Below are 23,017 nucleotides of genomic sequence, written 5' to 3'. Positions count from 1 at the left end.
TTGGAAGCACAGGTGCTCCAGTGAAAAGTGGGGTGGCCCAGCCCTGTCTCCTGGCTATGATGGGCGTGGACAGGCCCGCCTTGGCCCAGGCTTTGCTTGGGCAGAGACGGGCATGCCCGCGTGCGTCCCGCACTGCGGGAGCCCTGGAGTGTTCTTAAGCGCCACCTGGCGCTTGACTATGATGCTGGTCAAAGACGCGTTTAGGGGACTCTGGGATCTGTGTCCCGGGCACCTGTCGCCCGTGAAAGCGTGGAAGGCGCCTCGTTCTTCCACCACAAGATCGCCGACATACACAGCAGCTTCGACGCACCGACCACACACTCTACCACCGAACCAGCACCCGTCACCACCACCCTCTGCAACTGGACCCCGATCAGCACCGAAGACACCACCTGCACGATGAACTCCATTCACTCCGGATCACCAACAGACCCCTGCCCACACCACGTCTTCAACAAAGCCGATGCCACCATCGCACCCCATCTCCGAGACACCATCAACTCCTCCTTCCACACCACCACCTTCCCGGAGAGCTGGAAACATGCCGAGCTGACGGCCCTCCTGAAGAAACCAACGGCGGACCCCACCGACCTCAAGAACTACCGCCCCATCTCGCTCCTTCCTTTTACGGCCAAGGTCATCAAGAAGATCGTCAACAAACAGCTTGCCGCCTTCCTCGAGACGAACGGATCCCTCGACCCCTCGAAGTCCGGGTTTCGGGCCAACCACAGCACCGAGACCGCCCTGATCGCAGCCACCAACGACATCAGAACCCTGATCGACAACGGGGAAACAGCGGCCCTCATCCTCCTGGACCTCTCTGCAGCATTCGACACCGTCTGCCACTGCACCCTAGTGAAGCGCCTCAGCAACGTAGGAATCCGAGAGAAAGCGCTGGAGTGGATCATCTCGTTCCTCACCGGAAGAACCCAGAGAGTCCGCCTCCCTCTGTTCAGATCCGAGGCCACCGAAGTCATCTGGGGCGTACCACAAGGATCTTCACTCAGCCCAACCCTCTTCAACGTCTACATGAGCCCCCTCGCAGCCATCGCATGCCAGCACAACCTCATCATCATCTCCTACGCCGACGACACCCAGCTCATCCTCTCCCTCACCAACGACCCCACCACCGCCAGAGCCAACCTACACGAAGGGATGAAAGACGTCGCCGACTGGATGAGAAACAGCCGCCTTAAACTGAACTCAGACAAGACAGAAGTCCTCATCCTGGGATCATCACCCTCCACCTGGGACGACTCCTGGTGGCCCCCGGCCCTGGGCACCGCTCCCAAACCAACGGACCACGCACGAAACCTGGGCTTCATCCTGGACTCCTCCCTGTCAATGACCAGACAAGTCAACGCCGTCTCATCCTCGTGCTTCAACACCCTGCGCATGCTCTGCAAGATCTTCAGATGCATCCCCACGGAAACCAGGAAAACCGTCACCCAGGCACTCGTCACCAGCCTACTGGACTACGGGAACAGCCTCTACGCCGGAACCACAGCCAAACTTCAAAAAAGACTCCAACGCATCCAGAACGCCTCCGCACGACTCATCCTCGACATCCCCCGACACAGCCACATCACCGGACACCTGAGAGACCTGCACTGGCTCCCCGTCAACAAGAGAATCACGTTCAGACTCCTCACCCACGCACACAAGGCTCTCCACAACCTGGGCCCCAAGTACCTCAACGACCGCATGACCTTCTACACACCCACCCGCCAGCTACGATCGACCAGCCACGCACTCGCCACCGTACCAAGCATCCGCAGAGCCACCGCCGGAGGAAGATCCTTCTCCTACCTGGCAGCCAAGACTTGGAACTCCCTCCCCACCCACCTTCGGCGAACCCAAGACCATCTCTCCTTCAGGAAGCAGCTCAAGACCTGGCTGTTCGAGCAGTAACTTACCCCTCCCCCAGCACCTTGAGACCCTCCCGGGTGAGTAGCGCGCTTTACAAATGCTGTGATTGATTGATTGATTGATTGATTGATTGGAAGACCGTAACAGCGTGGGCTGTGCAGGACGCGTTTCAGCCCCCCAAGGGCTGAATCGGCAAACAGGTAAGCAGCAAATTAAAACACAGGCAGCAACAAGTTCTACAAGGGACCCGCGCTGCTGGAGCTCTGGAGCGTTATTAAGCGCCTCCTGGTGCTTAACTATGATGCTGGTCAAAGATGCCTTCAGGGGACTCTGGGATCTGTAGTCCCGGGCGTTTTCATTTCTATGTGTGCTGCATTAAGCAGCTCACATAGAAGTTTCAAAACAACATTTAATGATTGCTTATGTGCAGGAAGGGGAGCCTTCCTGCGCATAAACAATCTTCCCCTCAACACAGGCACCCTTGCACTATGGTGCAAAGGTGCATGCGTTGGTGCTAGGCAACTAAACCTATTCCCAGCGCAGGGGGAAACGCAGGGCTGCAGCATATTCTTGTAAATATGGTGCAGGCCTGCATTTCTAAAGTGATGGCGAGTTGTTACCCTGCTTGGTTTAACAACATAATCTTCCACTTTCTTATTAATATGCCCCTTGTTCATTGAGCACTAAAACACTCGGGTTTAGATTGAGCCACCTCAGTTAATTGTATTTCATGTATTATGGTGCAGCTACTGAATATGTCTGAAACCCCTTACTCTGCTGAACTTGTCTTTATCGAAGCATTTACTGCTCCCACAGAGTTTCCACAAGCAGAAACCTTCTCACTAGCACTGTGGTATCTGCGGAGGACTTCTCGTCCGAGAAATGAAAAGCGAACAGAATGGGGCTTCGGTGTTACTGCTAATGAACGCTCACTCAGGCAGCCCACCTGCTAATAGGCCCCAGGTGCTGTCACCACCGCATGGCAATTGGCAGGAGTTAGGACGGAGTGCTATTTTCACTCCTAGCTGGTCTTCCACTGCCCCCGAACCAGTCATTTGTTATTACTAGTGAATATTTTCATCTTCCAACACATATGTTAGATCTGTCACAGATCTCAGGAAAATTTGAGGTATCCGACTTTTTCGTGGAAGTTGGACACATGTCGGATCGAGGTGTCATGCAGCTGGAAGCCCCCCACAGATGAAATCCAGCCAATTATAGATGTAGAGTTGTCAGACGTGCAATCCGTCAGTGGAAATGCGGCTGGGTAAATGACAAGGAGCACTTTCCGCTTTCTCGTCACTGCTCCCCTAGGAGCCTCCAGGTAAACCTGCTCCTTCCTCCAAAGCGCATTTTTCATTCGGGTGTCCTGCAGCAAATGGGAGTTAGTATGAGATCCCTTTCATATTTACATTAGATTTACAATTATCCTTTCCTCTACTACTTTTTTCAGTTTAATGACACTATTTTAAATCCGCTAATATCTGTTGACAAATACTAAGCTGTGGGGATTGAGCAGAATTTATGCTGTTCCACCCTTCAATATGCATAAAGGGTTTTTAAATGTCCAGTGGCAGCCGGGGCAGGTAAGAGCGGTGCAGTGGGTTGGGGGAGGGGTGGGGTGGGAATGTAAATCAACAGACAATGGATAGGTAAAATAAAATAGAATTTTTTTTTTAAACTACTTACCTTGCACTCGCCACATCTTACCTTTGCCGCCCGCCACTGCAAATGTCTATAGAAAGAGGCCCCATTCCTCCACAGTAAGCAACTGCAGAACATGCCTGAGAAGGCACACCCTCTGGTACCAGAAGTAGCCAGGAGGCATGACTGAGGCAGGCTATTGATGACCTGCTGGGTCAGACGAAGCAACTCAGAGATGTGATCAAATAGGATCATTGTTATGTTTATGGAGTCAAACGAGATGATCGGTTGAAGAGCATAAGTATTTATTTTTAGTATAGGAAGATGCAGACAGGTCCAACACGCTTCTCCTCCAGCCAACTGTCCTCACACCCTCACTAATTCTCCACCAACACACCTGCATTCTACACTTGACCACATATTCTATAATGATGCTAAGCAACATCAAGGACCATAGCACATCCCCCTTTCTTAACAAAAAAAGTAAAGACTCGCACGCCAAATACTCTTTTCTGCACATGTAAACATCACTAGTAAGTGTATAGCAATTCTATTTACAATATTATTACTGGGTCCCACCCCCCTCATTGCCTCAAAAAATGCTAGAAAACAAGGTAACACATATAAAGGAAAGTTTCTAGAGATACAATCCTTTAACCACACAGGAGGTTTCCTTTGTTGCTTTAAGTCCATCTGTATATCAACATTGCTGTTATCACTAGTATTCTCATGTGCCTTCAAGGTTTCATCACAGGAAAGACCTACACCAGAGGTGCTCCGAATCTCTGTATCTTCAGGATTGTCTGTATTGTAAGCACTAGAACAATTAGGCAACACATTTGAGCCTCCATTGTAGTCCGTCTCAAAACTGTAATCCACAATGGTGTCTTCTAACATAATAGTAGTGAACCCTTGCACTGGTGTATCAGGTAAAGAACATTTTGCTAATCTCCTAAGATTCCAAACCCTATTCAACACTTCTATGACTTCCAAGTGTTCACAAACTTGGGTAAACCTTCCCCTTTCAATACTTTGATTGGTATCTTGACTCACACCCATTGGCCCACCATGAATGGATATTCCTTAGTTCCATGTTTAAAATCATACCAAATCTTTCTTTTTGACTGTGTGGACTCTATTCTTTCGTGTACCTCCTCCTCTGACCAATGCACTATACTGGACTAAAATAACCACCTGGGATTGTATTTGGTTCTGGGCATCAGAACAAATGGAGATTAATATGTGACTTCACATATAGACACTCCATATGCCCACACAGTTTTTTCCTATTGTGTTTCCCAATCACTACCCCCTGAATTAGACAATTGAATAATGTTCTTGATTACTATATTGTAAAGCTTCATAATACTGTGATTGTTAAGGTTATATAACAATGACGTTCTGTTTAATTCCTAGTCTGTCAAAATACTTCTTTGCAGTTTTTGACATAAATTGTACACCATTATCCCTTAATAAGTTCAAGGGAATTCCCTCCATTGGGAAAGTTTGGTCCAAGAAAACTAAAACAGCATCCACTCTTTGCACCACATTAGCAACTGGCCACCTAGAGAACATATCCATCAATACAATAATGAATTTTTGCTTTTTGCCAATTAGACCTAATATATCAATTGCAACTGAATCCCAAGGTAACTTTGGTATAGGAAATATGCTCATGGGGTTTTTATTGTTACCAAGGATTTGTCCTCTTTATTACATTTAAGGCATTCTCGAACATACCTCTCAATATCAATATCCATTATTGGCCACCAGAATTATGTTTTTACCAATTGTTTAGTTCTAATTTTCCCGAAATGGCCTTTGTGGCAGAGCCCAACGATCAAACTATAAAGACTTTTTAGGGCTATAACTCTCTCACCCCTCTAAATATAATCACTTTGCACACACAATTACATTCGCACATCCCAAAAAGGCTTTACACCTGCTTCCAAAGTCGCTTTGAGTGGCCATCCATTCTGACGATAAATTATAACTTTAGCTAACTGTTTATCTTCCTTATATGTGAGTTCCCACATTTCTCTCTTAATGCAAGCATTACAACAAGCATGTACATATGCAATTTGAAAATCCATCCAGACCTTATCCTCACATTCAACCAACTGCTTTGGAATACGGGAAAGAAAATCAGCAATTATGTTGATTTTACCTGGTACTTATTCACTTTGTAGATGTAGTCTTGTAATTTTACTGCCAGCCTTTCAGAAGTTCTTATTATGGTACAAATCTTTACCAAAGGTTTGTGATCACATCTCAGTGTAAAATGCTTTCCCCACACAAAGGTCCTGAAACGATCAAGTGCCCATGCACATGCATGCATCTCCTTCTCTATCACCAAATACCTTTCTCCTGTAAGAGATAATGATCTTTTTTTAAAATTATTTTTTTTATTGGAAAAGTTCATTTGTGTCCCAAATTCTTTAAACATATAACAAACAAAATCTGAGAGAATTTTGTAGAATTTCATCACTGCTGGCCCCTTTAAAATTCGAAACATTCTGACCCCACTGGTTCAGGGTAGGCCGCCCCCAACCTCACTCACTGCCGCTCCTCTGTGCCACCACCGCTGTTTCCCCGCTTTGTGGCCTCCTGTGCCATTGTTGTAACTTTTTATTTTCTGTTTCCCCGCTTTTATTACCTCCTGTGCCATTGTTGTAACTTTATTATTTTTTGTTCTCTCTCTCCCTGTGCCCGCTCCCGCCCTTTCCTTTCCCACCGCTGCCTTGCCCTGCGCCCACGCCCCATTAGCGCCCATTCGCCGCCCCGCTCCCACCTCCCAGCTGCTCCACCCTCCCTTAACCCCTTATATGGAGGTCGCACAGTACCTGGAAGAGCGACCCTCTACCCTGGTTCAGGGTAGGCCGCTCCCCACCTCATTCACTGCTGCTCCTCTGTGCCACCGCCGCTGTTTCCCCGCTTTGTTGCGTCCTGTGCCGTTGTTGTAACTTATTATTTTCTGTTTCCCTGCTTTTATTTCCTCCTGTGCCATTGTTGTACCTTTATTATTTTTTGTTCTCTCTCCCTCTGTGCCCGCTCCCGCCCTTTCCTTTTATGCCGCTGCCTTCCCCTGTGGCCCGCCCCCTTAGCACCCATTCTCCGCCCCGCTCCTACCTCCCAGCTGCTTCTCTCTCCCTTAACCCCTTATATGGAGGCCACGCAGCGAACGCATGCAGTGGGCGTGCCAAAGGCAAGCCCGTCTGCGCCCGTCCACGCCTGGACCGCGCCCAGCACCAGGATCCCTGGCCCCCACGAACCTCACGATTCCTGCCTCCGCTACGGCTCAAGCACCCTCCACGCACTCAACTAAGGTTGATCACGCACCTGCAGCCTGGCCATCCCGAAACCCACCCAAGGACCCTTCTCCTACCGGAACTGCAACTTCACCAGTATCCAGCCCGCCAACCCACCCACAGTAGAACCCAGCTGTAATGTTGGAATGCAGTCTAGTAGCTGGGTGTGGGCGGAGCTAGGGGGCTAGAGGAAGGGGAGGAGTGGGCACAGGAAGAGGGCAGTTAGAGTAGGGACAGGGAAGGCATTGGAAGCATACAATAAAGCTCCGGTTTAGATAGCACAAAGTGTCTGTGTTTATTGTAGCACGATGCTACAACTGGCGACGAGGGTGGGATGGGCATGAACCTAACCCACAGAATCCCACAAGAGTGCCCTGTCCCAGGCGGCGCCGAGAAGAAGAAACCGCCGCTGTATGGAGCTGCCCCAGAGAGAGAAGCTGGCAACAGGTGACCCTATTCCCCCAGCAGTTGAGAGGGATCCAAGAGGGAGCCGAGGCACCGAGCGTTAAAACGCTCAAAGAAGAGACACCCTTCGTGCCAAAACGTGACTCACGCGGGAAGCGTGCAAAACTAGTGAGCGCTGCACGAGCAGAAGTCGGGAGCCCACCCCGACTCTGCCAAGCCCCAAAGAGAAGAGAAAAGTGCCTCAGCGTGGAGGACGTTGCCCCACGAAGATCGCCTGCCAAGCGCTGCTGAGAGCGCTGAAAGCGGAGCCCGAGAGAGATCCGAGGTCGGAAAACCTCACGCCCGATGCGTGAGGTTTGGCACGGTGCCGGCGAAGGAAAGCGGGAATTTAAAAGCAAGGAGAAATCGGGAGCCCACCCCTATCCTGCCTAATGCCCTGGGTACAAGAGGGCGCCTGGGGCACTGCGGATGCCACGTGGGTGTGCCCAGAAGTAAGAGCGCTGTTCGCGCCAAACTGAAGAAAAGCTCACCCCCGATGCGTGAGACATCGCATGCGAGCCACGAAGGGAAATCAGGAGCTCACCTGGATCCTTCTGACTGCTCCGGTGCCCGAGGAGCGTCTGGAGAGTTGCGGAGGGTGAGCTGCCTGAAGAAATCGGCTGCCGGTGAGTGCAGAGGAAACGTGTGAGCCTGGAGAGAGCCTGGAGAGTGAATGGCATCAAATCTCGTGGAGGGCGAGATTTCCAAAATGGGGGCCATCTTGGAGTCAGGCTGGTAGGGACATCCCCTTGTGAGGTGGGAAGGCGGCCATCTTGGGGTCAGGCAACGTCAAGAAATCATCAAGCATTGGCAAACGTGAACAAACAAGCACTGGCAAGAACAAAGAAACAAGCATTGGCAAAAGGAAGTCAACAAGCACTGATAACCGTAAGGTATATGCAAATACACGAGCATTGATACCTGCAAATAAACAAGCATTGATACATGCAAATCAACAAGCATTGGACAAACCTTGGCAAAGGAAGAAAACAAGCATTGACACATGCAAATCAACAAACATTGGACAAACGGAAACAAGCGCTGGCGAAGAGCAAACTAGCATTGGTACATGCAAAGAAACAAGCACTAATACTTGCAAAGAGACACGAGCGTTGATACGTGCAGATCAACAAGCATTGGAAAATCGTGGCAAAGGAAGAAAACAGGCATTGGCAAAGGCCAAACAAGCATTGGCAAAGAACAAACAAACAGTGGCAAAGGCAAACAAGCATTGGTACATGCAAGTCAACGAGCCTTGGTAAGGCAAATAAATAAGCGTGGATAACGGCGCGTGGACAACCATGAACAAGTCTTGGCAACCAAAACTGAATAAGCACATGCAATCATGGGAGTGAATCAACTAACAAGCAAGAGCAACCACAAGAGTGACTTCTTAAACAAGCATTGACAAAACAAATGTCAGCACGGGCGGAAACGCGAACAGTGAGAAATGCAAGCGAATGCGCAGTGGCGGGTGTAATGAAATAACACGTGTCTATAAAATAAAAGAAGCAACAAGCAAACATAAATAAAGACAATACATAAATAATTACAATGGAATCAGCAACGAGCACGAGCCAAAGCAAGTGTGAAGTAGCCAATAAACACACACAACAAGCAAGTGAAACCCAACATTGTCGCTAACCATGGATAAATTCAAGGGTACAATGTTGACCAAACATGAGTGAACTGAAGGAAGAACTGACAATCAAACTCAAGCTAAAACACAAGCAGAGACAACCACATAGTGGAAAAAGCAGAAGCAACTGAAACCCGAAGAAAAGTGAACAGCACAATGCCCCGCGTCCACGACAGATCAGAACCTCCCTCTCTCATAGCGGGAGGAGACGTAGCTCAATATTTCACTCCACACATTGAAGTATCGCCCCCAGCGGCGCAGATTGACTATTGGATCAAGGGCCTCAAACGGAACTGGTGGCTGGAAGCATTGGACGATTTCTTGAAAGCCAACGGTGAGCAAAGAGAAAGAAAATGTCTGGTGCTACTCCTCCATCTGGTGGGTCCTAGGGGCCGATGCCCAATTAGAACATTTTCCAAAGAAGAAGTGGACATCTATGATAGACTCCAAGAGGAGCTCTGTGCCCATCTCAATGCACAGGCAGATGTGGATCACAATCGCATGGTCTTCAACACAACACGGCAGGAACCAGGCGAACCATTGCCACATTTCTTCACTCGGTTGCAAAGCCTGGTACAAGGCTGCCATTTTAACACGTTTACAAATGAGGATGCTGTTCGGCTCCGAATAATTGAAGGCTGTGAAAACCCCGAAACAAAGCACAAAATACTGAGAGGGCATTGGTCGCTAAAGGAATTTATCAAGAAAGCCGAAATTGGAATGCAAGTCCAAGCAAGAGACAAATCGATGGATGTGCACCTGAATGCAAAACTTCGAGATACCTGGGAAGAGAGAACTCAGAAATCAAACAAACACAAAAGGAGAGAGAGAGAAGGCAGACCAGCGAAAAGACAACGGGAGAGACACAGTAACAAGGAAAGTGACAAGGAGTACTCAGAGTTAGATTACTCAGCGTCTGACTACTCAGAATCAAGCAAAGAATACTCAGAGTCAACCATCCAAATAACAACTCCCAGGAGTTATTCATCCCCCAGGAGTCCCTCAAGGAGTCATTCAAAGTATGACACGCGCTACTCTGACGAGGAGGGAGAATCCAGTGGGACAGATTGCACTCCTGGACAAGATGGCATTCTGCACAACAAGTGGGGGAGAAAGACAAACCATAGAAGAAGGGGTCGCAATGGTCAACACCGGAAATTGACGCCGGAACATCAATCGCCAAGGAGTGAAGATGAGTCAGAGGAAACAGATGGCAGGAGAACACACCACCATCAGATCAGAGATATTAGAACACCAAACAATCGGGAAGGAGAACCAGATCGCACAAGACAGACTGGTCCACCACAACAACAACAAGCAAGAAAAGATCCATGCATCCATGGGCCCCGCGACAACGAAGAAACAGAGCGGAGATGGTTAACCTCAGGCGAGAAGGACGAAGGGGCAAAAGCTTGGGATCAAGCACAAGGAACAAGCACGGAATCATCAAACAACCTCCCAAGTGAGACAACATTGAAGATGCTCCAACAAAGACACACGGAGAAGCCTTTCAAAGACATTTCCGAGGTGAAAAGCAGCTCATCATGGACTACCCGGTTCCGAAGACCACCTGGTAAGACATTCTTAAAGGAACACTCACAGAGGGAACTGATGGAGAACCCCTCTGATTCAGAAAGCACGTCGGTCCGATCCTTTGAGTCGGCAGAGTCGTGGTCCCGACAATGGCCATGCGCAACATTCTCAAAGGAACATTCTCAGAGGGAAGTGACAGAGAACCCCTCTGATTCAGATAGCATTTTCGGTCTGATCCTCTGAGTCGACGGAGCCATACCAAGATGACCTCCACAATTCCTATCCCACCGGCTGGCATCCCAGACTCGAAACAGGAAGACAGTGTTGTTCTTGACCTGACAAGGCAAAGGAAGTAAAAATACATGCAGACACTCGGAAGGGAACCAGAATAACATCCCCTTGGAAAAGAGGCCGAGTGTCACGTGAGCAAGAGTCACAAAGGAGGACAGACTACCGATATCAAACTGAGCTCTCCATTGGCACCTCAGACACTGAAGGTGAGTGGATCACTCAGAAGTTGAGAAACAAACATCATGAATCTGAACATATGCACATCACACGAGAAGTCGCGCAAGTGCAAAGATGTACTCTCGTAATAAAAGCTGCTCTTGTCGAGGAGGCAGAAGGGCACACAACGCAAACTGAGATACGTCCACATATCTCAAGCGAACAGCCCGCGGACTTGTATGGCTGACCCAGGAACTTTAAATATGTTAACCGCTAAGTTCATTTCGTTAACAAGGGGGGAGATGTAATGCTGGAATGCAGTCTAGTAGCTGGTGTGGGCGGAGCTAGGGGGCTAGAGGAAGGGGAGGAGGAAGAGGGCAGTTAGAGTAGGGACAGGGAAGGCATTGGAAGCATACAATAAAACTCCGGTTTAGATAGCACAAAGTGTCTGTGTTTATTGTAGCACGATGCTACACCAGCTTCCTCAGATGTATCCTGCTCAACACCCGCACCGACCGCAAACACGCAGTCGAGCTCTAGGACCTGCTCAACACCAATGCCCCAGACATCGCCTTCCTGACGGAGACCTGGCTGACCCCCTTCCTCGGCACCTGACATCTCCATAGCCATCCTGGAAGGATACAAGATCACCCACAAGGACTGCACCAACGGGACAGGGGGAGGAATCTCCATTGTCCACAGGAACACTCTCAGAATCTCGACCAACACTGATGACACCCTCAGCACCGCCGAACACCTGCACATCCAGATCCACACCGACTCCAACACCACCCTCAGAGGAACCCTTATCTACAGACCCCCCGGACCCTGACCGCAGTTCAGCGACACCATCACCGACCTCGTCAGCACACACTCCCTTGCCTCTACTGACTACATCCTCCTCGGGGACCTGAACTTCCATCTCGTGAACAACAACAAGAACAACTGCTCCACCCTGATCGACAACCTCGGCAACCTCGGACTCAGACAACTTGTCACAGCACAAACACACTCCACTGGTCACACGCTTGACCCCATCTTCTCTGCGAGCACCGACGTCTTCTTCGACTGCACCACAAACTCCACTGGACTGTCCACCGCTACAGCCACTTCACCATCCAGAAACCCACCATACACCCCAACACCCAGCAAATACACCGCTGCAGCTGGGGCAAGATCACAGAGGACAAGCTAAACACCGCACTTGTCCAGAGCCCACCCACAGACCCGACCGACCCCAACACGGCCGCCAGCAACCTCAGACAATGGATCAACAACTGCATCAACACCCTCACCCCGCTCAAGGAGCCCGTCAACACCCACACCAGCAAGAGAGTCAGCTGGTTCACCGAAGACCTCCAGGCCTCCAAGCGAGCCTGCTGTAAACTAGAGAAAAACTGGGCCCGCGAAAAAACACCGGAAAGCTACACAGCCCACAGGAATGCCACCCGCTAACACCACCAACTCATCAGATCCGCCAAAACGACCGCCTTCAGAGACCGCCTAGACAACAACACACACAACAGCAAAGAGCTCTTCAGCATCGTGAAGGAGCTCTCCAACCCCAGCTCCAACACCAACGACATGCCACCATCACAAGACCTGTGCGACTCTCTGGTCACCTTTTCCCATCACAAGATCGCAGACATCCATGACAGCTTCGACACAGTCACCACCTCGGCAACATCCAACACCCCCGCTCCCACGACCACCACCCGCCTGCTCGCCTGGACCAACATTAATGACAACGACACCATTAAGATGATGAACACTGTCCACTCCGGATCCCCGGAAGACCCCTGCCCACACCACATCTTCAACAAAGCCAGCAGCACCATCGCACCCCACCTCCGGAAAACCATCAACATCTCCTTTGAGACAGCTGGAAGCACGCAGAGATCAACGCCCTACTGAAAAAAAAACAATGCAGACCCCAGGGACCTTAAGAACTTCCGACCCATCTCCCTGCTCCCGTTACGGGTGAAGGTCATTGAAAAGGCCGTCAACAAACAACTAACCAGCTTCCTCTAAGAGAACAACATCCTGGACCCATCCCAGTCCGGGTTCTGCAGCAACCACAGCACCAAAACGGCCCTCATCTCCGCCATCGACGACATCAGAATCATGCTCGGCAATGGAGAAACCGCGGCCCTCATCCTCCTGGACCTGTCAGCCGCTTTCGACACAGTCTGCCACCGCACACTAAGAGCATGCCTCCACGATACCAGAATCCAAGAAAATGCCCTGGACTGGACCACCTCCTTCCTCTCTGGGAGAACCCAGAGCATCTGCCTCCCCCTTCCGCTCCAAAACCACTGAGATCATCTGCGGCGTACCCCAAGGCTCATCCCTCAGCCCAACGCTGTTCAACGTCTACATGGCATCACTCACCCACGTCGCCCGACTGCACAACCTAAACATCATATCCTATGGCAACGACACTCAGCTGATCCTCTCGCTCTCCAAGGACCCTCACACCACCAAAACCAACCTCCACGAAGGAATGAAGGCTGTCGCTGACTGGATGAGGGACAGCCGACTGAAGCTGAACTCTGACAAGACAGAGGTCCTCATCTTCGTCTCCACCCTATCGGCCTGGGACGACTCCTGATGATCAACGGCACTAGGAGCACCCCCCACACCCACCAACCACGCACGAAACCTAGGGATCATCCTTGACCCCACACTCTCCATGACAAAGCATGTCAATGCTGTCTCTTCTTCCTGCTTCAACACCCTCTGCATGCAGCGCAAAATCTTCAAGTGGATCCCCACCGAAACTAGAAGGACGGTCACCTAAGCCCTCATCAGCAGACGACTGGACACTCTACGCAGGAGACCCAGCCAAACTCCTGTCAAGACTCCTATGCATCCAGAACGCCTCTGCACGACTGACCCTCAAAATCCCCTGCTGCAGCCACACCACACCCCACCTGAAAGACTTGCACTGGCTCTTCATCAACAAGAGGATAATCTTCAAGGTCCTCACCCACGCACACAAGGCACTACACGACACGGAACCTCCGTACGTCAACAGACTCGGCTTCTACACCCCCGCCCGCCAGCTCCGCTCCGCAGACCACGCCCTCGCCATCGTCCCCTGCATCCAAAGAGTGATTACCGGTGGCAGATCATTCTCCCACCTCGCTGCCAAGACATGGAACACCCTCCCCATCCGCTTACAACAAACGGAAGTACTTCTAACCTTCAGGAGTCTCCTCAAGACCTGGATCTTGGAACAGGAGCAGTCACCCACCATCCCCAGCGGTATACAGCAGGAATATCGACGTAAAAATATGTTTAATGTTATTATTATTAGAAAAAAATTAACAATATTTATAAAATTCTAGAATTTTTTTTAGGAGCGGGTTATTGTTTTTATAGGGGATAAGAGTGGGTAGTAATTTAAAAATGTTGTGTAAACATTTTTGTAGATTTTTAAAATAAAAAAAAAAAGAATTTCGAAATTTGAAAATGGAAAGTGAAAATAATTTAGATATTTAAAAGAATTTTGTTAAATGAAGTATGTTAAAGATTTAGTAGCGGGTTGTTGGTTATATAGGGGATATGGGTGGGTAGTAATTTAAAATGTGTTGGTTTATTTATTATAAAAAAATAAAATAAAAAAATCGAAATTTCAATTTTGAAATTTTAAATTAGAACTTAATATTTTTATAATTTACATTAAATCAAGTGTGTGATTGTTTATTCAGAGGCTTCAAGGTTAAAAACAAAAAACAAGTTTGAAATTTGACATTTGAAACATGAAATTTAACAACAAAATAAAATTTGAAAACTCAATTTTAATGTAAAATTAAGTGTGTGAATGTTTTATTAGTGGGTAATTTGAATTATGATGGATAAGAGTGGGTAGTAATATTAAAAATGCGTGTTAAAGTATCTTTAAAACTAAATTTAGAGCAAAAAAAATCCAAAATAAATCAAAATTTAAAAATGTTAGATTTTAAAATGTTATTATTATTTTCAAACTGATATTTAAATAAAAATATAAAGTTGTAGAAGTTGTTAGTTGAGTGTATAGGGTGAAGGGTGAGTAGGATTTATAAATTATTGTGCTTTACTGTCCAGCATTTTCCATGAGTTATGTTGGATTTGGAGTTAGAATAGTAAATTATTATGGTTTACTGTCCAGGACTTTCACTGAGTAATGTTGGATTGGAGTTAGAATAGTAAATTATTATGGTTTACTGTCCTGCTCTTTCCCTGAGTTATGTTGGATTTGGAGTTAGAATAGTAATTTATTATGGCTTACTGTCCAGCACTTTCCCTGACTTATGATGGATTGGAGCGAGAATAGTAAATTATTATGGTTTACTGTCCAGCACTTTCCCTGAGTAATGTTCGATTGGAGTTAGAATAGCAAATTATTATGCTTTACTGTCCAGCACTTTCCCTGAGTTATGTTAGATTTGGAGTTAGAATAGTAATTTATTATGGTTTACTGTCCAGCACTTTCCCTGAGTTATGTTGGATTTGGAGTTAGAATAGTAAATTATTATGGCTTACTGTCCAGCACTTTCCCTGAGTATTGTTGGATTGGAGTTAGAATAGTAAATTATTATGGTTTACTGTCCAGCATTTTCACTGAGTTATGTTGGATTTGGAGTTAGAATAGTAAATTATTATGGTTTACTGTCCAGCACTTTCTCTGAGTAATGTTGGATTGGAGTTAGAATAGTAAATTAATATGGTTTACTGTCCAGCCCTTTCCCTGAGTTATGTTGGATAAGGAGTTAGAATAGTAATTTTTTATGGTTTACTGTCCAGCACTTTCCCTGACTTAAGTTGGATTGGAGTTAGAATAGTAAATTATTATGGTTTAATGTCCAGCACTTTCCCTGAGTTATGTTGGATTTGGAGTTAGAATAGTAAAATATTATGGTTTACTGTCAAGCACTTTCCATGAGTTATGTTGGATTTGGAGTTAGAATAGTAAATTATTATGGTTTACTGTCCAGCACTTTCCATGAGTAATGTTGGATTGGAGTTAGAATAGTAAATTATTATGGTTTACTGTCCAGCACTTTCCCTGAGTTATGTTGGATTTGGAGTTAGAATAGTAATTTATTATGGTTTACTGTCCAGCACTTTCCCTGAGTTATGTTGGATTTGGAGTTAGAATAGTAATTTTTTATGGTTTACTGTCCAGCACTTTCCCTGACTTAAGTTGGATTGGAGTTAGAATAGTAAATTATTATGGTTTAATGTCCAGCACTTTCCATTAGTTATGTTGGATTTGGAGTTAGAATAGTAATTTATTATGGTTTACTGTCCAGCACTTTCCCTGACTTATGTTGGATCGGAGTTAGAATAGTTAATTGTTATGGTTTACTGTCCAGCACTTTCCCTGAGTTATGCTGGATTTGGAGTTAGAATAGTAAATTATTAGTGTTTACTGTGCAGCACTTTCCCTGACTTATGTTGGATTGGAGTTAGAATAGTAAATTATCATGGTTTACTGTCCAGCACTTTCCCTGAGTTAAGTTGGAATTGGAGTTAGAATAGTAAATTATTATGGTTTACTGTCCAGCAGTTTCGCTGAGTTAAGTTGGAATTGGAGTTAGAATAGTAAATTATTATGGCTTACTGTCCAGCACTTTCCCTGAGTATTGTTGGATTGGAGTTAGAATAGTAAATTATTATGGTTTACTGTCCAGCATTTTCACTGAGTTATGTTGGATTTGGAGTTAGAATAGTAAATTATTATGGTTTACTGTCCAGCACTTTCTCTGGGTAATGTTGGATTGGAGTTAGAATAGTAAATTAATCTGGTTTACTGTCCAGCACTTTCCCTGAGTTATGTTGGATTTGGAGTTAGAATAGTAATTTTTTATGGTTTACTGTCCAGCACTTTCCCTGACTTAAGTTGGATTGGAGTTAGAATAGTAAATTATTATGGTTTAATGTCCAGCACTTTCCCTGAGTTATGTTGGATTTGGAGTTAGAATAGTAAAATATTATGGTTTACTCTCAAGCACTTTCCATGAGTTATGTTGGATTTGGAGTTAGAATAGTAAATTATTATGGTTTACTGTCCAGCACTTTCCATGAGTTAGGTTGGATTTGGAGTTAGAATAGTAAATTATTATGGTTTACTGCCCAGCACTTTCCGTGAGTAATGTTGGATTGGAGTTAGAATAGTAAATTATTATGGTTTACTGTCCAGCACTTTCCCTGAGTTATGTTGGATTTGGAGTTAGAATAGTAATTTATTATGGTTTACTGTCCAGCACTTTCCCTGAGTTATGTTGGATTTGGAGTTAGAATAGTAATTTCTTATGGTTTACTGTCCAGCACTTTCCCTGACTTAAGTTGGATTGGAGTTAGAATAGTAAATTATTATGGTTTAATGTCCAGCACTTTCCCTAAGTTATGTTGGATTTGGAGTTAGAAAAGTAATTTATTATGGTTTACTGTCCAGCACTTTCCCTGACTTATGTTGGATCGGAGTTAGAATAGTAAATTGTTATGGTTTACTGTCCAGCACTTTCCCTGAGTTATGTTGGATTTGGAGTTAGAATAGTAAATTATTAGTGTTTACTGTCCAGCACTTTCTCTGGGTAATGTTGGATTGGAGTTAGAATAGTAAATTAATATGGTTTACTGTCCAGCACTTTCCCTGAGTTATGTTGGATTTGGAGTTAGAATAGTAATTTTTTATGGTTTACTGTCCAGCACTTTCCCTGACTTAAGTTGGATTGGAGTTAGAATAGTAAATTATTATGGTTTAATGTCCAGCACTTTCCCTGAGTTATGTTGGATTTGGAGTTAGAATAGTAAAATATTATGGTTTACTCTCAAGCACTTTCCATGAGTTATGTTGGATTTGGAGTTAGAATAGTAAATTATTATGGTTTACTGTCCAGCACTTTCCATGAGTTAGGTTGGATTTGGAGTTAGAATAGTAAATTATTATGGTTTACTGCCCAGCACTTTCCGTGAGTAATGTTGGATTGGAGTTAGAATAGTAAATTATTATGGTTTACTGTCCAGCACTTTCCCTGAGTTATGTTGGATTTGGAGTTAGAATAGTAATTTATTATGGTTTACTGTCCAGCACTTTCCCTGAGTTATGTTGGATTTGGAGTTAGAATAGTAATTTCTTATGGTTTACTGTCCAGCACTTTCCCTGACTTAAGTTGGATTGGAGTTAGAATAGTAAATTATTATGGTTTAATGTCCAGCACTTTCCCTAAGTTATGTTGGATTTGGAGTTAGAAAAGTAATTTATTATGGTTTACTGTCCAGCACTTTCCCTGACTTATGTTGGATCGGAGTTAGAATAGTAAATTGTTATGGTTTACTGTCCAGCACTTTCCCTGAGTTATGTTGGATTTGGAGTTAGAATAGTAAATTATTAGTGTTTACTGTGCAGCACTTTCCCTGACTTATGTTGGATTGGAGTTAGAATAGTAAATTATCATGGTTTACTGTCCAGCACTTTCCCTGAGTTAAGTTGGAATTGGAGTTAGAATAGTAAATTATTATGGTTTACTGTCCAGCACTTTCCCTGAGTAATGTTGGATTGGAGTTAGAATAGTAAATTAATATGCTTTACTGTCCAACACTTTCCCTGAGTTATGTTGGATTTGGAGTTAGAATAGTAATTTTTTATGGTTTACTGTCCAGCACTTTCCCTGACTTAAGTTGGATTGGAGTTAGAATAGTAAATTATTATGGTTTAATGTCCAGCACTTTCCCTGAGTTATATAGGATTTGGAGTTAGAATAGTAAAATATTATGGTTTACTGTCAAGCACTTTCCATGAGTTATGTTGGATTTGGAGTTAGAATAATAAATTGTTTATGTATTTTAAAAAAAAATAAGAAATCAAAAAAATATGTTTAATAATATTTGTAATTAATATTAGATATATATATTTAATATTATTTCTATAAACAAACAAATATAGATTTTTCTAACATTTTAACATTTACATCACAAGTTTAAAAATTTATAAAGTACAATAGTAATATAGTCTTGTGAAAAAAACTGTTTTTATTACATTTGTTTGTAGATGGAAACATTTAAACATTTTTATAAAACATTTTTTTATATTTATTCAAATTTAACATTGCAGTATTTGTAACATATACATTGTAATTTTTTATTAATTATCATATTAAATTAAAAAAATTAAAATTAAAATGTGATTTGTTAATTAATTTACATATAATTGTCATTTTCAAAAGTATATACATAACATTGTTCACATTTTTATATAATTTTAATCAATAAATAAACATATTTTTAATATACAATAATTTCTTTATATATAATTTTATAATAAAAAACTTAATGTATATTTTACATTATTCATATGTTTATTTTAAACATTTAGAAAATTATAACAATTTATGACAAATAATTAGCAATTTTTTTGCACATTTGTTATTCATTATTATGGGGATTAAGTCCTATTTTTGTTTTTATTATGCTGACATTTTATTTTGTGTATATCACTTTTTAGTCTATCTACATCGTTGTTTGGGTCATTTCAGAAGATGGAACCTCACGGTTGTGAGCTGCTTCGTGTTTGTTAATGTAAGTTTAATTTTCATTACTTTTAAGTTACTTTTAAGAATTTATTGAGGTAGTTTTAGTGTGTAGGTGTTGCTATGTGTTTTATTTTACTGTTTATGTGAAAGTACGTGTTATTTAAGGACGTTAGTGATAGCGTACTTAGTTTGCTATTTAATATGGATGTAATGTTAATGTATTGTATTAAAGTATTAGTTTATATATTTTACTGTCTTTTATATGTTATTTCTTGGCTTTGTGGGTTTAGTATTTATTGCGGGTGGGTTTTGTTTGTACTTTATTTACAGGTGTTCGTTTTGGTGACCTGATGGATTTGATCTCGGTTTTTTTTTTAACATACAGGGAAATGTTTATATTCATTTCCTTATTTTTCGGGATTTTGGAGCGTTTTTTATCGTGATTTATTTTCAGGTTTTTTATGGTTCCGTTATCCTGAGGATTGCTACGTTGGACTCTTTTTATACAGTTGTATTTTTTGCATTTTGTGGGGATTTATTTTACGATGTGGATTGCTTTTGGTTGGATTCATTTTGAAACCATCTACTTTGAACATATTCTACAGCTGCAGAACCGTAAGTTATTATTTATTTATTTTTTGGGGTGGATTAGGGTTATTGGTGAATTTGTATTTTGATTAGTTTTAGTATATCTTGTGATAATAATTTACATTTATTTTTACATGACATAATTCAACTAATGAAAAAATAAATGGTCTATGTCATTTATTGTTTGATGGTTTGCTATTTGTATTTTGTTAAAGTATAGATTTTGCAATTAGGTCTAAGTATTCTAGAACTTGGATACTTGGGTACATTCTTGTTTTTTGTTGTAGGTATTCGTACATATTTAATGTTTGTTTACTTAGTTTTGGCCCTATTTTTGATAGAGATTGCTTGATTCTTAGTTCTTGGTAGCTTTGCTCTTTTTTGATGCATTGGATTAGTTTATGAAGTGTTGGTTGTGTTCTTCCTATTGTGGCTTGGAAGGCAGTATGCCATCCTTCTACCGCGTTGTTGGTTTAGGCTTTCTGTGCTATAGTACTAGCATACACATTCCACCATGGAATTTGGAACTTAGGTTGTCTGCGGTGACCAGAACGATGTAATCTTCCTACCCAGGTGTCTTCAAAATAGTCTAAGAAGGGAGTTAATTTTTTCTCATTACTGCAGTAGAAAGGGCTGTCAAGTAATACATTGTAATAATTAGCCACTTCTGTTGTTGGGACATATGCCAGTGCTAATAATTTTTTTATCTGGTGCGCAAAGTTACTGTTTGCAGAATATTCTATGCTTAAAGTAGATTTTTGTAAGTGTCTCCATATACTTTGGTTGTAGTGATAATAACACAGTTGTATTGAAGTGTGTGGATATATTTTAAGTATAGCTTGAATCATAGCTATTTCAAAGTATATTATGATTCTTTTTGGATAGTAATTATCTGTAAAATCTTTGATAGTTGTTAAGATTTCTATGTAGGTTGCATTTGTTTTATTTGGCAGCAGTGTATAAATTAAGGGGATATTAGTTTCCTGGTATTCACCGTGGATGGTGTAAAGTTAATAGAAAGGTTTGGGACACACCTTAAAAGTTTCGTCCATCATCCATGTTTCACACGATTTTAGTTTATGCACATTTCTATTTGTTGCAAAAAGTAAAATCTTTTATCATGACTTTGGTTATCATACATTAAGAATTTATCTTAATTGTGGGTAATAGTATATTCTGGATATATTTTAATCTCTTCAAAAGTTTCAGGTGGTGGTGGAGTTGGATCAGAAGCTCGTTTTGTTTTAGCTATTAATCTTTTTAAGTTGGAGATTGAAGGTAACTGCCCTCTTACGTGTTCTGGGACTTTGGTCGAAACATTTTTCAAAATAGTGGTGCTTGTTTCTTGGGAGCCTGTACTAGCTTCTTTCAGTGTCTCTAATGCTTCTCTTACTTCGACTTCTGTTACATTGGGTGGGTGGTTATGCTCATGTACATTTACAACATTGTTATCAACAGTAGTTGCTCTACCATAGCATGCAGTTGAATAATATTTACTACATTTCCAATGGGTTTTATTCTCTTTGCCTCTTTCTTGGGTATAGGTATAACCCATGTAGCTGAGCATTATTTTTCCCTTTTGAGATGTTATAAAAGTAGCTCCTTCTGCCATTTCTAAGGTAGATCTGTGAAGACATATATATGTGCTTTAGTAAATGTGTTAAACATGTATTTAATTGTGTAGGTTAAAATATGAAATTTAAAAATGCACTTACAATGTTGTTTTTCTGCTATTCTGATGTTTTCTGTTCTTATATTCAGAGTTTCACTGTTGAATGTCCTGTAGTTGTGGTAGAGAACAGTAGAACTTAATAATATAGTTTGATATTTGTTTGTTTCTTTTTTCTGATTATTAATTGACACAGTGGGTATACTTACTTAATTTAGTAGAAGCTGTTGTTTGTGTAGATGTAGATTGGTAGATGAAGTTTGTCGAATCTGAAAAAATAAGTGTTATTATTAGTTATTTATTATAATTGGATATATTTATTGCTCATACCATATCAAGTAATTTCTAACTTCTGTTTGCTATATTCTTATGTATTTATAACTTTTCTATGTAGGCATTGATAAGGCTGTTCATATTTTCATTTATTTATTTATTGTGGCTGTTGTTGATAGGATGTTTTAGTTCTATTTTACAAAAAAGAGAGTTTCGTCCATCATCCATGTTTCACACGATTTTAGTTTATGCACATTTCTATTTGTTGCAAAAAGTAAAATCTTTTATCATGACTTTGGTTATCATACATTAAGAATTTATCTTAATTGTGGGTAATAGTATATTCTGGATATATTTTAATCTCTTCAAAAGTTTCAGGTGGTGGTGGAGTTGGATCAGAAGCTCGTTTTGTTTTAGCTATTAATCTTTTTAAGTTGGAGATTGAAGGTAACTGCCCTCTTACGTGTTCTGGGACTTTGGTCGAAACATTTTTCAAAATAGTGGTGCTTGTTTCTTGGGAGCCTGTACTAGCTTCTTTCAGTGTCTCTAATGCTTCTCTTACTTCGACTTCTGTTACATTGGGTGGGTGGTTATGCTCATGTACATTTACAACATTGTTATCAACAGTAGTTGCTCTACCATAGCATGCAGTTGAATAATATTTACTACATTTCCAATGGGTTTTATTCTCTTTGCCTCTTTCTTGGGTATAGGTATAACCCATGTAGCTGAGCATTATTTTTCCCTTTTGAGATGTTATAAAAGTAGCTCCTTCTGCCATTTCTAAGGTAGATCTGTGAAGACATATATATGTGCTTTAGTAAATGTGTTAAACATGTATTTAATTGTGTAGGTTAAAATATGAAATTTAAAAATGCACTTACAATGTTGTTTTTCTGCTATTCTGATGTTTTCTGTTCTTATATTCAGAGTTTCACTGTTGAATGTCCTGTAGTTGTGGTAGAGAACAGTAGAACTTAATAATATAGTTTGATATTTGTTTGTTTCTTTTTTCTGATTATTAATTGACACAGTGGGTATACTTACTTAATTTAGTAGAAGCTGTTGTTTGTGTAGATGTAGA

This window comes from Lissotriton vulgaris, chromosome 2_1 (genome assembly GCF_964263255.1).
Source record: "Lissotriton vulgaris chromosome 2_1, aLisVul1.2, whole genome shotgun sequence".
Lineage (NCBI taxonomy): Eukaryota > Metazoa > Chordata > Amphibia > Caudata > Salamandridae > Lissotriton > Lissotriton vulgaris.
The sequence above is the reverse complement of the archived record's forward strand: the minus strand, read 5'-3'. Positions refer to the sequence as shown.